Consider the following 18471-nt stretch of genomic DNA (forward strand, 5'->3'; position numbering starts at 1 on the left):
TCGATCGCTCGCCGTTGCCACCGGTCTCTCAAGTGTTTTCTTCCCTGCTTCCCATTTATTATCTTTTTCTCCTTACCCCACCACCACCTCCGTGTCTCAGTTTTCTTAGGAGAAGAGCTCCTTGAAAGTTACGCTCTAAGGCCCGACCAAGGCGCTCTCCCCTTCTTAGCCTGTAGTATGCTAATCTACGTCACGCGCTGCTCTCCAGTGTAGACAGTGTTCACGACTCAGTATGGAAATGAGAGAAGACCGCCTGTGCCGCAGAGTATGCAAATCACGGCGCAAGGTCATAAATTATGCTAATCACGTAAAGGATGTGATGAAGGAACACGACATTTTTTTTTTTTTTTCTCTCGAGCGTGCACGTGTGCGCGCTGGTGCGCCTTGTGTGAGGGCACGGTTTGGTTCGTCGGGTTGGTTGAGGAGGTGCGGAAGTGGCGCGGGTTTGCATCCACAGAAACCGTAATGCGTCGCGACTCGTTGGCGACCGGAGACACAGACGTAAGCCCAGAAGAGTCGCCGAGAGGAGGACCACTCTCGCGACCACGCAATGACGACGACGGGCTTTCGTGTTGACACAGCAGCCTGGACCCAACGGCTGGCGGGCTTAATTAACACGGGCGGGGATTTCAATTGACACAGTGGTGCAAAAGAAGCGGCGAAAGAGGTGGGGGCACAATTCGCTGTCAACATAATTTCAACAGTTTCCACCCCGACGCCGTGTACGGCGTTCCAACTGCGGCAGCGTCGCTAGCAGCGTCGCCGGGGTGCTCGTGTTGCAACCCGTGACGGCGCTGATTGCGCTGTATCCAGGCGCCTGATCAAGCAGGGTTTGAAAGGAGAGTTGGACGGAGGGGGAGAGAACTAGTAAGCAGCGTTGCAAGTGTTCAGAGAGGGAGGACAATGCGGACCTTCTAGGCACGCATCGCGGTTTCTACCACGCGAAGGCGAGGCTTGCATCTAAACTCTCCGTTGCCCCAGGCAGAAAACGGGCTGGAAGAATTAGCATAGACCGCTGGGACGGATCCGTTTAAGATTGCGAAACGCATTGTTTGAACCACCCTGACTGCTAAGAATCACGAATTAGATAAATAGTACAGACACACTGCCGTCATAATTTTCGCCCAACAATCCAATTGTGGAATGTTGTTCTGTGGGGCAGACGACCTCGCTGTAACACTGCGAAGTAACCGAGAACTCGGGCCCACGCGTTTTCCAGTAAACTTACCAATGCGGGCCTGAATTGCAAGAGCCATGTAAGCAACGAGCGGGTGCTTTAGTCCTGGTTTTCAGGTTGCCTTAGTACACTAGAGTATCTGTTGCTGGATGATCCTCTTTTTTTAGAGCAAAGTCCTTCGTTGTACGGCCATGGTACGTCTTTCATTTGATCTACACATTGAACCTTTAAAGTGTGTTTCGAGCTCTAAGTTTCTAAACTTATTCATGAAATGAGTTTGGCAGCGGTACAGAGTAAAATCGAGGCACAGAACCCTATGATACTGCAATTTCCAGCGTTATTGGAGCAACGCGAGGCTGTATCTTGGCACAAAATGGCGTACGTCTTAATCCTAAAGGGGGACGGCGGAGTTGAGTACAAAGACATATGCATCCTTGCATGTACCTTTGCATGCAGCAATGCAGACTTTCTGAGACAGCTACGAATGTATTTCGAAATAAGGGATTTTAGAAAGCAGTTTGTGGTGTCAGAGAGAGACTGCCATTCTTCGCATTCGTTTGTAGGTGTGCCAAGAGTCACGTGGGAGGCAAAACGTTATCTCTTTCACTATTGCTATCGGGTAAACAACTGCAAGGCACCTCTAGCGATATCGGCCTTAAGCAGTTTGTCGTTAAGTTCCCGAAATAGCAACAAAAGTGCAACCGCAATATAGTGGAAGTGTCGGTATACCATCTGCTCGTAGACAACGCTGAGTCCACGATTAACAATCTCAGAACCGGTTAAACTGCTGGGGAAAGTAGGTATTTATCAGAAATCTTTACACATGAGAATGCACTTCGTTCTTTTTCGAAATTAAACAAAACGCATCCAATCTGCGGCTTGACATCTAACTGAAATCCCAGATAGCTAGATTTTCAAGGTGAGTGTAATAGTAATAGGTAGGGTAGTCTGAGCAGGTTTTGGAGTTGGTTGATTTCTTATACCAGATTTCTTATTTAACTACAAAATACCTGCCAAGTTTATCATGTTTTAATTTGAGACTATTTGTGATTTGGACTTAAATACGAATTTTACTTGCATGTAGTAATTAACTAATCACATGTCAATGCTCAATCACATGTCGATACTCTATAGGCTTTCGAAGGAACAGAGACCTGTAGCACAGCGGATAGAGAAAATTAATAGAAGAACCGCTACTAAACCAACGGTTCAAATTGAACCTTTCCTGAGATGAAATAAGTATATACCATCCCGCCAAAATATTTTGAATCTTTTTCGCATAGAGGAATTTAATTGAAAAGAAACGGGCAGCATACCCGCCGCCTTAAAATTAGTCAGAATTGTTGGCAGATGCTGTTGTACGTTTTATTTATGTGACTGCACCATTAATACTCCAAGTCGGCTGGGATAACAGCGATAATTACCAAGACGGTAAATTATTAAGTACAGCACCAGTGACTGTGTTGCAAGCAATATAGTACACCTGTGATGTCTGATATATGAAAAATTATGCGTCCTTCCTACAGGTGCTTTGGAAGCGACGAATGAGAAACATCGATTGACTGAACGTACGTTCAGCTAGGAACGGGTGCGTAGCGAGGAGTGGCTGATGATATATGCCCTTGATTATATAATCGTTAAATACAGTCAATACTGCATATTCTGCTTCAAGCTTCTCTCATAAGTACTGGCCTCATCTGATTTATAAAGTGCTGCCAGAAAGTAACTATGCAAAATAAACGTCATACGAGGTATCATCCGTCGCACATTTCGAAATTATCTCCGCTCCCCCACTACCTGGAATGGTAATCGCTTGCCCAAACAGAAGCGCAACCAGCCACAGCAGCAACGTCGGCTTTGCGCACCCGACTCCCAACACGGCAGGTATCGCACGTAAAAACGACGGAGAAACGCTTTCAAAAACTTCTTGCGCGTGGTGTGACGCAAGGCTTCTTCGAGCCAGGTGGCTTCATAAGAATTGATCACTGAACCATGGAAACTAAGAAAAGATCGATTTCGCATCAACCACGTCAAAATCCCCGCTCTTTCTTCCTTTCCCGCATTTCCCTTCCGCGCGTCTCCTGCACGCGGCGAAACAAACGTCGCGGGAGTGCAAGCTCCTTTCCCTCGCCTGCTGATTCGTTTTAAACGAAGTTTCTCGCTCAACCGAAGAAGGGGCGCCGCGTGCTCGCTCGCTCGCGCACTTGCGCAGTCGTGTCACGAGTGGCAGCCGCCCGCCTCCCCATCCGTGGCAGGGTCCTTGTCGGGAGTCGTGAGGCCCCTGGCCTCCCTGCTCCCACAACCCTTCTCTGTCTCTCTCTCTTTCTGCCCAGTTCACCAGCAGCGCACACACGCGGAGCCAACTTTCCGGTCACGTCTTGTGAGCGCGCGCGCGCGCTCGCGCGCCCAAAATTCGGCAGATACATAAAAGCAAACAAAAAAGAAACACGCGTGCACTGAGAGTCGTGCAAGGAAAGAAAGCGCACCAAACAAGAAAGCGCGCGAAGCATGAGAGCGCGGGAACCAAGAAAGCGCGGAAAACAAGAAAGCGCGCGAAACAAGAAAGCGCGCGCATGGTGGACGCGCGAACCGAGAACGAGACAGGAGCGGGACCTATACACCGCCCGCTACCCGCGCCTTTCTTTCCCCTTTTCTACTCGGTGTGGTGGGTCCGAACGCGAGGAAGCGGCGCTGCTCGAGAGCCGTTGTAATCCAACCACCCCGGTTGACGGCGACAGGCGAACAGAGACGTCAGGTTCGCCAAAGGAAAGTTAAAATGAAGTGACGCCAGGCGTCAACCTGTTCTTTCGTTTTCTGCCGTTTCCAGTCTTCTTCTGCTTTCTGTTGTCACTTCGAGTCGCACACGTGTGCTGCATCCGCGAATCCGCTATCTGAAAGCATCCTGACCACGTCAACCACCTCAAGATGAACATAACGGCTGGTTTTCTAACTCGGGAAAATCCGAGCAGGATGAGTTGGAAACGGTTAAGTGACGGCTATACGCTTTCCTGCGTTCATCTTCAGCGGCACGGAGACGAAAAGACCAAAATTCCACACAACGGGGCACAAAAATAAACTCGTTGATAAGCTGATGCGTGTCTGTAGTCGACTTATCCGCTGGTGGTTCTAGTGAACGAATAATTTTTCACGTTAATCGTGACTAACAACAGGTTCCACATCATACGGGAATGGATTAACATTGCGTCTGCAGCATCTTAAGTCGGTGTGTATAGAAGGTATTCAAACGACTTCACGGGCGCCATTTTGTGATGCAGATCACAGCTTCAGCAGTGCAAACTGAAGCAGATAATGATAAGCGGATTAGATATATCTGCAGACCTTTTGCCGCGCTTCAAGCACCACAAAATGGCCTCCAATGTGACGTAGGTGCATGCTCCTTATAGGCAGGGGGCTAGACGAAACGTGCACTTCAGGTAATGGACAGGGTTGGCCAAAACCTGCCACGCGCTCTATAGGCCCTTGAGATCCAAGATCCTGGCCCTTGAGAAGCCAATAAAGCTATCACTCATGATACTTTTCCTACTTTCTACAAAGATTTTGAGCTTCGGTGGTGTCGTAAATGACAGAGTATTGAAGAAAAGCAGTCTCTGTGGCCTAGGAACATTTCAAGATACATGTACATTTCAAAAACGCAGTTTCGTTTATTACACCGTTACGCATTGGTTCCGCAAAACAGTACATTTTTACCTAGTTTTCATTTATTCTATGGGGCTGATGACAATCTGCGCAGTGTGGACGCGTTTAGAAAAGTCATGTGACTATAAGATCGAATAAAGGTATCAACATTCTGAGCCGTTTTACTCGACCTTTCTGAACGCATGAAGTCCAGCTATTTCCAATGCACAAGCCTATTTGACAGCCCCATTCTCTTCGGCTGTTGAACCAATTACGAAGCGCATAATTAAGTAACATAACGCGATAGCACAGTCATGAAATTCCTCCACAAATAATATGCGCTGAGAAGAGAGGGTCGCCCTAAATATTAACTGCCTTAGCTAGGTTTTCAAGTCCTGGAGCATCGGAAGAAGACTGCAGCCATGAAATTAGGAGACGCCTGCTTCTGGGAAAGAGAGCAATGGTTAGCCTTGACCGCCTAGTAAAGAGCAGAGACATTACACTGCCAACGAAGATCCGTATAACTCGTGCTATGGTCTTTCCAGTTGTGATGTATGAATGCGAGAGTTGGACTGTGAAAAAGGCTGACCGCCCGAAGAATTGACACGTTTGAATTGTGGTGCTGGCGGAGACTCTTGAGAGTTCCTTGGACTGCCAGAAGATCAAATCAGTCGATATTGTCGACCATAAACCCTGACTGCTCATTGGAGGGTCAAATTCTAAAGTTAAAGCTCAGCTACTTTGGTCATCTGATGAGAAGAGAGGAGTCGCTGGAGAAAGATTTGATGTTGGGAAAGGTTGAGGGTCGCCGGAGAAGGGGTAGGCAGCGAACGCGATGGTTAGATGGCATCCTCGAGGCACTGCAGATGAAGTTATGTGATGTTAGGAAGATAGTGAATGACCGGAAAGCATGGCGTGACATGGTCCATAGGGTCACGAAGAGTCGGACACGACTGAACGACTGAACTGAACTGCTTTAGCTAGGTTAACATGCCAGCGCGTGGTCGCGCTCTTCAGAGCGCAATGGTTTCCCTACGAAGCTTCACATAATAAGCAAAGTGGCGGAATACGCGAAGCCCCACATTTTAGATAATTAACTTAAGATTTATGAAATGAGGTAATTAATAATTAATAATAAATAGGAAATACTAATGAACCAATTTATTAATAATTGGTTTGAAGAAAACAGTTTCAATGTAAAAGTTGTAGATCTCCAAAAATTGCTGCTACGTTGTTTTCATAAAGTTATTTTTTAAGTTAGTTAATTTTCTTACCACCAGAATACGATACCTGGCGTCATAAAAAAAAAAAAAGAAAAAAGAGCTTGTTTCAGATGGCGGCGCCAATTTAAAGCCTCGAGATGTGTCTCGATAACAAAATCAGCGTTTCTCTGCCGTGCTCTGTCCGATGAAGGTTTGTATACGCACTTGGCGAAGGATTTAAAATGGCAGATGGTTATCTGCTATGGTATGTGATAGATTTCTTTCAAGACAAGTAAATAGAGCTATGCCTTTTGTAGCGTGATGGAAGCATCGTAACATTTTCACTTCATTCTTGAGCCTATGAAAAATGATACCTAATAAGTCTTTACTAATTAACTTTGGTGAATGAATAAAATACTGAAGATTAGGATAGACGTCTCTGATCAGCTCTTAGCATGGTTTCGTTGGGCCAGTACCCACCGCATATTTAAAACCATGGTTGCATTTAGCTGGGACACCCAGTATATAATATGTAGATATGTATGTAGGCTAACCAAGAGGGCTCTACTTAAGTTGAGGACAACCCAGAGGGCTATGGAACGAAAAATGGTAGGAGTAATTAAGAGATATAGGAAGCGTGCAGAGTGGGTCGGAGAAATAACTCAAGTTACTGATATTCTAGTGCAAATTAAGAAGAAGAAATGGGCATGGGCAGGACATGTAGGGCGAAGAGAGGATAACAGTACGTCGCTTAGGGTAACAAAATGGATTCCAAGGGAAGGAAAGCGTAGCAGGGGGAGGCAAAAAGTTAGGTGGGCGGATGAGGTTAAGAAGTTCGCAGGGGTCAAGTGGATGCAGCTAGCACAGAACCGTGCTAATTGTAGAAATATGGGAGAGGCCATCGTCCAGCAGTAGGCATAGTCAGGTTGATGATGATGATGTATGTAGGATATGTAAAACAATGATCGATTATTTATTCATGAATTAATTAATGACCAATTAAATGCCACATACGTAAATAATAATAAACTAAGTAATAAATTAACAACTGCTTAAGTATATATCAATCACCTACTTATTACTAATCAGCTACTGAATAATTAATTATTAATTAGTGCCAGTTCCGTACCAGAATGCGCAACTCAAGCTTTCTCCTTTCACAACTTTAGTCGCTAAAGTCTCTCGTAATTTTTTTTTTACTGTGTTGCTCGGATCAACAAGAGAATAACAGCCGAAAGTAGATTATTAACAGAAGATAAACAGATCAACAGCGACTGTATGCATGTTCGTCGCTGTACGCTCCAACTCTTTCAGTCGGGCGAAAATGATCGACCTCCGATTTTCAAGCACCAACCGAATATGTCTCGCCTTGGCAGCCTTTCGTGTGAGTACCGAACTCTATGTTTGTAAAGAAGGGACAGGAAAAATTAAACATTGTGGATGATTTTGTTTGCGGCAAAAAATAACAAGGTGCCATCTAATGACGAAAAAAAAAATTCGGCGCGGTCTCATGAGATTTATGAATATATGAAAGAATATGCTTGCATATCCTGCTTGAAGACAACGATGCCTAATAAGATGGCGATCAGTTTATTATTCAGTGAAACAGCGCTACAGTATTTTGTTTTCTGAAAGCACACATCTCACAAGCTTTTGCCGCCGATAATGAATATAAATGTGGTCATGGGAACGATAACCATTCCTTAAAGTAAGCAAATTTTGCGACGACAAGTTGGCTATAAAACAACTGTTCATCAAAATAACTTTCGCTAGGGTGATTATGGGACATTATTCAACAAGGTCATCTAGATCAACTGTCCCTTTTCTGTTTTTTTTTCTGGGCGGACGTCAGCATGACGGCAACATCAGGCGAACGCATTTAGCGGGCCGCCACAAAAATTCCATGATAGCAGCTCCCACCGTCGACAACAGTCATCGCCGCTCGCCGCACGCACCGGCAAACCGCTGGCTAAGTCATTCAAGCAATGCTGAGAACAGGTCGCCAGATGGTCGCTTGAACAATTCGTCACCCAACAACAGTGGCCTAGGGTATAGCAAATGGATCCGAAATGCACCTAGGGTAAAGTAAATCGATCCGAAATACAAAACAGACCCTCACGAATACAACCCAGTGAAGGTGTGAGAACTCACTGCAGTATGGCCGCTCAAGCAATAAACAGAGTATATGCATGATCGGTTAAACCAACAAATGTGGCACGATTAGCATAGCTCCTAAAAATGTCATGAAACGGCTACATTCGCTTGCTTTCACTGCTCAAGTTGTTACAGTGATTCGTAAGCCATTTGAGGACAGAAGGTAGATCAAAAACTTCCTTACATTACTTGCTTCCTTCCGCGATGGACACTTCCGGACCGCAGCCAAGGTATACATGTGTCCTGAATTTTATCGCCTGTAAAGATTGAAGACGTGACATTGATGAGAACGTTACACACAATCTGACGACTTGAACAAAATTTTTCCGAGGATCTCTTCATAACACACACACACACAACACGCACACGCACACACACACACACACACACACACACACACACACACACACACACACACACACACACACACACACACACACACACACACACACACACACACACACACACACACACACACACACACACACACTATTTATGATAAGATGCGATAGCTGGTGCGGATCCATTATTTAAATGAAACGCAATGCGAAACCTCCCTGGCCTACCAATCTGCACAATTTCTTATTGCGCTGCATCCAAATAGTGGACTATACACTCTCCGGATGAGATAAATATTTATGAAAAAATAAACTGACATTGCGGCTATGCGACGCTGAATTAATACGCGTTTCTGCCGTCTATGGTAATGAACTTTTTCGCGTCAAGGCCGAAGTTGCGCAGAAACAGGGCACGAAAAATCAAATTGCACTGCCGTATTGATGGCCACTGCGGGTTCCGAGTCTTCGTCGAAGCACCAATTCGAAGGTGTTTATGCGTCGATCCTCAGATGGAATACAACCACTGCGAAGCTAGAATCGAAACTGCAACCTCTGACTCGGTAGGCAGAACTGTAACCAGGTGTCACCGTGGCGGGCACGACAATTACGTCTTTCGTTTAATCAGACCCCCCTTCTGCGAAATGTCAAGGCACTTACGCTTGCTGCTTCCTGTAGTTCACGGGCAGGATTTAAGTTGAGGTGAACTGAGAGTGTGAGAGAAAGAGGTACTGGTGTTAAACAGAAGTCGACCGGTATCGATAGATTATCCCATTATAATTACGAAAAGACCACGCTGCCAGAAATCGGTGATGTCATAAGCTAGAAAAAGACAAAAAATGCAGGACATCAGTTTGGGCAAACTGCTTATTCATTTGTGGGAAAACAGCGCGGAACTACGGCATACCACGCATTACCTTTTATTACCCAACTCTTATATTTGTCCATAAATTAAGTACACCGTCAGAAAAAAAGCGGACATATAGGCAATAAAGAAAAAGTGTGCAGGCGTTACTACCCATACTGCAGCACAAAGTTTTCCCTACTTCGTGTATTTATAATTCTACGCCAATAAGTCAGAGTCGGCGTAGGAGAACTAGGTATTCGCCTGGGTTCCCTGGACTGCATCCCAAGCGACGTCGACCGTGACGCTAGAATTCCCGCACCGAACACCCGGATGGCGTAATACAGTAGCTACCTGCAGGAACGGAGCAGTGCATCTGATCAGTTACGCTGTACTGTAGAGTTACTGCTAGACGAAAGCGGCTTGGCTTGGCTCCTTTCTCCGATCAATCGGCATACGAAGAAGGCGGCCGCTTCGAGTCAGTGGGCAAACAAACTACCGCGCATACGCTATACAAATGGGTACATATGCGCCGGCACGTCAGAGCGCAGGTGAGGAGGACGGCTCGATCGGCATTGGAAGTCCAAAGTTACGGGCAGAAAGGGAAAGCGCGCGCTCTCCTTGCGCCACGCAGTGGTGGAGTATAGCAAGCAACAAACGAGGAGAGCGGCGGTTAGAGCGAATTTCGGAGACAGCGACCGCAAAAGGCAGCCTCCGCTCTGTGGCCAGGTTCATCTTTATTTCAGGGCTCTCCATTAGGCATTCATCCAATGCGCTCAGGGTCGCCAAGCGACGAGGCTCCTCAATATTGCAGCGGCAATGGCAAACGGCAGAGAGTGGGTAAGGGGTGCCATCAGCGGGCGACGACGCTTGCTTGGAAGGTGGGGGAAGAGGAAAGAGTGATGGAGAGAGAGAGGCCCACGTGCTCCATGAGGCGACCGTATTAGGTATAGCATAAATTAGATGCCTTTGCCCGCGCAATGCTCTCATGCGCTGCTCTACGCTAAGCTCCGCGGTGCGAGCACCTGCACCTCGCGTTGGTAGTGTGTGCCCAAAGCTCAAGGTATTCGAAGTTCAGAATTAAAATAAAATGAAAAAATTCTGGGGAAGCATTTTTTTTTCTTTTTTTCCGAGGCAGTTGAAAAAGTTGGCCAGACGTTTCGACGATGTAAAACGCAGAAATCCTCAGCTTCTGTAATAGATAGGACAAAACTTGAAGCCGGAATGCCGTACGACCGACCGACCAATCGCCGTAGATGTCACGTAATGTCACTGCCACCGTCAACGAAGCCTCGTCGTTTGAGTGCATTTTCTAATATTATATAGTGTTTGTTTTGGGGCATGGTCATATAAAAATAACGTAGGAAACTTTAAGTAAGTGATATCGATATTGAATAAGACGTAAAACTTTGCCCTTTCCCATCTCGCCTCATTTTCTTATAGTCGCAGCAACGATGAAACCGCAACGATTTATCTGCTCATAGGGAAGGCATAGAAAAAAGCGCGTTTGTTTATTTTTAATTTTGCTTTTATAACGCAGAATCTCGTGCTCCGGGCAAAGAGCAGCGACAGAAGGGAGGTTTCAGTGTTCTAACTATCGTCACATTTCAAGAAAGCCGTGCCTATTTAATAAAGAATTGAACGGTTTGTACATTGATATTTCTAGATAGAATGCCTTCAATCTTTAAAACCTTTCTTTCACTTGTGAAAATGCATTAGACATTTCACACCTGTGAATTGTATAATTATTAGTTCGGGTTTGATTTGGTGTGTAGTTTACCGTTTAATTTTTTTTTTAATTGGTTCACAGGAAGGGAAAGGCGCAGTATCTGTCACACTTTTTCCGTGGACACCTGAACCGCGCCGTAAGGGAAGGGATGAGGGTGAGAGTGAAAGTGGAAAGAGAGAAAGGGGAGCCGTAGTGGAGGGCTACGGAGTAATTTCGACCACCTGGGGATCTTTAACGTGCGCTGACATCGCACAGCACACGGACGCCACTTCGTTTCGCCTCCATCGAAACGCAGCCGCAATGGTCGGGTTCGAGCCCGGGAACTCCGGAAAGTAGTCGGGCGTCTTACCACTGCACCACCCCGGCGGGGCTGTAGTTTACCGTCCGAAATCGACTCAGGCGCCGCCCCAGTTCAGGTGCTTCAGATATCAGATAGCAGATACCGGGGCTGGCAAACATCTTTTCCTACCTTTTGTACATATAATAAAATAATCACTACAGCTATAAGAGACACAATAGTGGAGGGCTCCGGAAATTGCGACCACCGGGGGTTCTTTAACGTGCACTGACATCGCACAGCACACGGACGCCACTCTGCTTCGCCTCCTGGCTGATGTTCTGCAATGATCACTAGTCGCGCGCAAAATTTTATTATTATTATCATCATCATCATCATCATCATTATTATTATTATTATTATTATTATTATTATTATTATTATTATTATTATTATTATTATTATTATTATTATTATTATTATTATTATTATTATTATTATTATTATTATTATTATTATTATTATTATTATTATCAAAGCTGCTTTTTATTGCGAAAGCAATTCTACGACAGCCAAAGCGAGACCTCAGGTGTCCGCAGCTACGCCCTGAAGAGACGGCTACGCCGTGAAGAGGCGTAGGTATACGGTCTCCTCATAAAAAAATCAGCCTGCAATGACATTTGAATTCACGATACCCCTATGACAGGGGTATTAGCTGCGAATTTGGGTCGCTTCTTTCATATGGGAAGGTGATATCAGAATCAGACTGCCAGTACCGTTTGCATTCTCGTTACCCCTACGACAAGCAGGCACGCCTATACGGCTTGGTTGAAGTCTGACTTTATATGTGGGCTGGTAGCTTACGCTCTGGCGTCATACCCTTAAATGATTAGCTTAAGTGTCCCCAATAATGTAGCACCTTACACTGATAGGGCGTGATAGGGGAATAATGTAGCAGGCAAAATAAGCTTCCGCGCGTAGGGTTAACCAGAGCTAAGCCGCAACAAATTTTTTTTCTTTCTCTCAGCGCTTCGAAATGTTCGAAAATTGTACTTCACGCGAGACAGAGGCTACTTTCTTAAGCCCCGCGCGTTGTTGCCGTGTCACAAACACACCTCTCAGAGCGGCCGACGGCGCGAGCATGCAGCGGCTTTTCAGGACGGGGAAATGTTTGCGCACTCGCCGTTCGAGAACGCTACTCCCTGCCTTAATTACTCGGCCGCTTCTGCAGCCAGGATTCTCAAAGGCTGGAATAGCGACTACAGGAGCATGTAGCAAAATGCTCGGTAGTTGTCCCCTTTGTCTTACAAATATATGCGCGCGTATGTCTCTAATACGTTTGTCCTCATGACAAAAGGCGACTTGGACTTAGGAGGTAAGTAAATAAGGTTAGAAGGTTGTCGCTGTCGGCGCGCAGGACAGGTCTAATGGAAGGTCAACTGGAGCAGCCTTTTCCCTTCAGTGGACATACTAGGCTGATTATGATGATGTCTCGAACTTGTGTCTTTATCGTACCAAGCTGAGCAAACCATGGAATAAATGGCCTCAGACTGCGTCCTCCGGCTTATGCATCATGGTGCCTCACTTGTTACGAATTTTAACGAACGACGTTAATGAACATACTCGGGGCCACGACAGTGCTCGTGGCCCCTTCGTAGCCTCAGTCAGCATTGCATGCAGGTGGCCACACCAGACCCACCTTTTACGCGAAAAACGCACCTCACCCGAAGTCAAGAAGTCTTCTTCTTGAATAAGCTCATTGCCCATGCGGCTTACACACCACATATTATGGCCCGCTGGCGTCAGTATACAGAGGCAATTATTACGTGTCCCCACTGTACGACTCTAACGCGCGGCGGCATATCTCATCTACTCTGGGATCTCCGATATTGCGTTGTGCGTATTCCCACCATAATCGGTTCCATATCTCTTTGCGTTGTCCTCCAATTAAGTAGAACCAATTTAATCAACCTCCACGTTTCAGCCCTATAGATGAGTACGGCTAAGATGTAACTGATATGTGTTTTCCGCGTGAGCGATAACGCTAACCTATACTAGTCATAATCTGCGAATGATGCGCTCCACCCAAATCTTATTAGTTACCTCCCTTCTGTATACAGTCCGGATCAGCCGTTAGTACACGTGTCCTAAGCAGGCTTATTCGCTTATCACTTCTGGTGCTTCGCTTTTTATTGTGAGCTGCTGTTCCTTTCTCTAGGTTTAAGATTGCCTTATATTTCTGCATATTAATTTTGGGCCTACCTTTCTGCTTTACCTGTAATGGTCCTTAATCATTCTTTGCAATTCGTCCTCTGAATTACTTAGCAAGGCAATGCCATTAGCGAATCGCATATTACTTATACTCTGCATCAACCTTGATACCTAACTGCTCCCATTTCATATCTGAATACTTCCTCTAAGCAAGTTATGAATAACACTGGGCAGATCGCTTCTCCTTGCCTGACACTTTTTTTTTTTTTTGTAGAAATTTTATCACTTTTCTTTATGCAGAACTGTGGTTTCGGTGCTGGCGCTATAGATATCTTCCAGTACTTTCACGTATGGCTCACCTACATTCTGATTTCGCAATGCCTGCATGACTAATGAAGATTGGACATAGTCAGATGCTTTCAAGTAGTCAAAGAATGCTACGTATAGACCAACACCGTGTTTACAAACAAGAGGGGCTCTCGCGGCTCCGCAGCCGACTGGGGGTGAAAAAGTAGGGTTAACGCCCATAGGAATACATGGAACCGAAATATTTCAAAGCAGTTTTCTCTTTTTACGGGACATCTATGATGTAGTTATTCGACACAGAGAAACCATGAACATCCTAGAACAGATTGTGAAAATATGAAATCTCATTAGCTATGCGAAGTATTTTTAAAACACCGCGAAACATATGGGGGTGCGAGTTGGGAGGGCGACCCATAGAAACGCATGTAAACACAACTTACCGCAACATTTTTCTCGTTTCGCAGAGCACCAGAAGTAGTGACCGATCGTTAAACGTTGACCAGCGCTTTGAAGAAGTGTGTGACGAAGCATGCTGCGTCATTGCGGAGGCACTGCACATTTAAAACTCCTCAAAAAATCTATGTTGTAAATACGGACAACCCCAAAAGGCTCATGCGAACCACGTAGTTTTGTTTACAGTCTGCTTTGCTGCCGCATGGAGTAAATTAGATTGATAATACTGTTGCTCAAATGGTACATCCTAGACAGAATTACGTTTAAAAAACAAATGTCAAACGCCATACGACAATAGGGACCGAACGTGAATCGCGCATTGAAGCAGACGACGGCGCAGCAGCCAATACCCGCAGCCTCCAGCTCCGGAGCGTCTGCTAGCGACGGCGCCGGTTGTGCATGGTCGTCTGCAACAGTGCGCGGTAAGTTCATCGCGTTGTGAACAGTCCCGTAGATCGTCAGACTTGCAGTACTTGCAGGGGAATGTATTGTGCTCTGCAGCAATGCCGGACTCCGTGAAAAGCTTGTCGGAATCGGCTAAACAGCGCCACAATGAAAAGCTGTACATTGGCGGCGGTGTGCACCTGGACCAATTTGCTAACCTGAAACGCATTGGGAAGTCCTCTGAACTTTATTTCTTCTTTTGTGATCTATCTGTGTGTGCGAAACTTGTGTTTGCATTTTCATTTGTTTCTTTTCTTATTTGTGCTGCAGCACGAAGAATACATGGTTGTTCCTGCGAACATTAAATAAAGATTGATTGATTATTTTATTAATGACGTTTCCTCCGTCATCAAGAACTCCTCGTTTCTTTTTTATGCTGGTGATATAAAAATATTTAAGGTCATACATTCTTTTCAAGACTGCTTGTTGTTGCAATCGGACCTATACCGAAGAAAAAAAAAGCCGAAGTGGCGCAGTGGTTACGGCGCTCGACTACTGTTCTCAAGGATGCGGGATAGAATCCCGGCCTCGGCGGCCGCTTTTCGTTGGAGGCGAAAAGCAAGGTGCCCGTGTGCTGTGCGATGTCAGTGCACGTTAAAGAATCCCAGGTGATCGAAATTTCCGGAGTCCTCCACTACGGCGTCTCTCATAGCCTTAGTCGCTTTGGGACGTTAAACCCCACAAACCACCATATCTGCTTTTTCTGATTGGTGTACGAAGAATCGACTTACCCTCAATTCTTCCGAAACTAGGGTTATCTCATTTACTCGTAAAACACACAGCTTTCTCTACCATTATTCTGTGAATTCTGTGCTGTTGGACAGGGTTCATGAAATTAATGACTTTGGTGTACTTTTTGACCGCGCCCTCCCCAGCTTCTCCTCTCATACTAAACGCATTGCTCAGCGGGCTATGCAGACACTCGGATTCGTCTGCAGACTTTCGGAGAGTTCCATACTCCACTTCCATTCCTAAAGCTGTAACTGTCCATATGCTTGTCGCTTTTGGAGTACGCGTCGGTTGTTTGGAGTGGCACTTGTAAATCAAACTGGAACAAGGTTGACAGAGTACAGCAAAAATGTTTACGGATATTTCGATATCGCTTTCCTTGCTCAACTTCCTCCTCTCGCTCCACCAAGAGTACGCCAATGAATCTTCCTTCTCTTAACCGCCGTCGTGTCAGAGTAGATATAATTTTTCTATACAAGCTCCTTCATGGCCACATTGTGTGCCCTCAGCTCTTAGAGTACATTTTTCTGAACGTTCGGCGAAAGTGCATGAGGGAGTTCAGACCGCTTCAAGTTTTTCCGTTCTTTCATTCCCACTCCCCTCTTGACAAAATGCAGATGTTGTCTAACTCTTTTTGTCTTCACATTGGCATTTACCAAAACTCGCTCTCTTCTTTTATATTAGAAATTCGTAGTTTTGTACTCTAAACTGTATTATCACGTATAACTTCCACTTTCTAGCCTAAGTATTGTATTTAATTTACTTTCACGTTTTGCTTTTTCTCCTGTTCAGTGCTGTTTAAAGTATCTTGTACTGCGTTTTATCCGTTTCTTATTTATATTTTAACTTTAAACTTTATTTTCGAATCTCACTGTCCCGCGTTCAATTCTGCATTTTTATTGTATTTCCCTGTATTTCTAGCCTGTGTTTTAAGTACCACGCACTTGTTGCGCCTGGAATGGTTGTTTTTTTATGTATATTTTTATTACTATAATAAATGTCAGTTTTTTTTTTCCTCTGTCTACTTTTTTCCGTGATGTGTTCTACAATTCTCTGACGGTGTATATAAGACATGCTACACATTGATTTCTTTCTTTCCGTGACACTTTTCGTCTCAGTTTCATTTCATGCGTTATTTGTTTCTTCTTTTGTGTTGTATCTGTGTGTTTAAAACTTGTGTGTGCATTGTCATTTTCTTTTTTGTGCTGCAGCCTGAAGACCACATGATTGTTCCTGCGTACATTAAATAAAGATTGATTGATTGATTGATTGATTGATATTATTATTATTATTATTATTAGTGGAAGCAGAGTGAGCCAGCGGTCGATTGAGCATCATGGACACACTGACTTCTCAGTCTCTTCCTTTCCTGTTCACCGCTTCTCTTGACGAGAACAATACCTTACTCCTCCCAGGCGTTGCTATTCTACTGTCCGCCGGTGTGAGGCAAGCACTTCGGTTGAGACCCCATGGAACATGCACAGCTATGGATCTGCTTTTATAATTCAAGTGCCTCGAGAATATTTCAGCTCTGTTCGCAGTACCGGTAGCGCCATCTGTCACACTATTTGGGCAGCGTTCAGCCGGTTTCCAAATTGGAGAAGGAAACATGGAGTCGGATACCAAAGCCTGCGAGTTCGGGTTTTCGAGTCTCGTTGAACTTGATGAGTTTCCCCTGGGAAGATGAGTTTCCACTGGTGAGTTTCCACTGAGAAAATCTACTGAGAAGATGTCGCCAGTACTGCCAAATCCTATGTCGCGGCTGGAGCTAAAAAGTGCTCTTCCTGGAAAAAAGTATCTGCAGCAGGTGTTAAAAAATATGATTTCAATAAAATTGTGAACAAAATTATTATTTGTTTGTCAGGAACGCGCTAAAGCGCGTAATACATTTCGAGATTACTGCGCTAGTAATAGAGCCTACAATAATTTGTTTAGACTTGTGCAATATTCGGCGCTATCAAGGTCAAGATACGTTTCTCAAGCCTGGGTGTCCGCTTTGACGTACATAAATATTGTGCAACCATCGAGTCCAGGTCCTTTTATTAACTTTCACCACGCTCTGTGCTAGGAGTATCTAGGCCTCCAGAAATTTTCAACAGCGCCATATGACGGATTTTTAGTTAGAACACACGGTCGGCAGAACAGACATTTGAAAACCATCTGAGAACGAAGCGCGAAAAACTTGTAAGCATTTCAACCCCTAAGAACAGCACGCTGATTCAGAAAACGCAAACCGCTTGGCAAGTGGCTCTTGGCGTCAATAATGCGGTACATGCCGCGATTACATTTACTTTTGGTAGAAAAATGGAACTTAACATTGCTGTTGTCACACAATAATAAACTGAAGCCAAGGCACTTTCGACTTTCAGCAACAATCCCGTGTATGCTCAAGAAAGATGGAAAAACTATGCTAAGGTTCATCTCAAGTAACTGCTTCGATTTAAAGCAAGCACTACGATTAGACTACGAATAATTACTGAGTTCTCAAATGGTAGAACTTAATCGGGACGGCGTAACTTTAAAATGCAGGCGCTATTTGAGACACTACAATAATATTGATGCCGGTAATGTGCACTTCACATATTTAACTGCTCACGAGGAGCTATATTGCAAAGCAACTTTGAAGCTCCTAGCAACAAAAAAAAATAAATAAAACAAAATTAATCAACGCCACTACCAGCATCTACTTACGAACGCAACGCAGCGTGTTCAGATGGCAGCTTTGGTTAATGAACACAGCGAAACTCGGCGAAACTCCAGGTCGAATGTTCGAGAACTTTTAACGACTCCGCGATCAACCCTGCCAGCATGCGCGCGACGGAGCGAACTCGTGGTGCACACGATGCTGGCAGGGACCGCGTTTTCTCTCACGTCCCTTGCACGGCCGCCCGGATGAAGGAAATGAAGCGAAGCGAGGGCCTGCGCGCAAGAAAATGGGAACGAGCGAACCTTTTTTTGCTTGGTTGAGAGCAAA

At 45.1% G+C, this 18471-nt stretch overlaps 2 protein-coding genes across 3 annotated transcripts in view; both read right to left on the bottom strand.

Annotated features, from left to right (window-relative positions):
• Window positions 1-8405, bottom strand: part of LOC146182108 (latrophilin Cirl-like) — a 450055-nt gene extending 441650 nt beyond the window's left edge. For both annotated transcript variants that reach the window (XM_084577117.1, XM_084577114.1), the window contains exon 1: window positions 8354-8405. The gene's annotated coding sequence lies outside the window, so the exon portion shown is untranslated. The remainder of the gene's footprint in view (window positions 1-8353) is intronic.
• LOC146182109 (uncharacterized) overlaps window positions 1-18471 on the bottom strand; it is a 234307-nt gene that overhangs the window by 159975 nt on the left and 55861 nt on the right. The gene's annotated exons all lie outside the window — the stretch shown is intronic.

Source organism: Amblyomma maculatum, chromosome 8 (assembly GCF_055883805.1).
Source record: "Amblyomma maculatum isolate TAMU_Amacu chromosome 8, ASM5588380v1, whole genome shotgun sequence".
NCBI lineage: Eukaryota > Metazoa > Arthropoda > Arachnida > Ixodida > Ixodidae > Amblyomma > Amblyomma maculatum.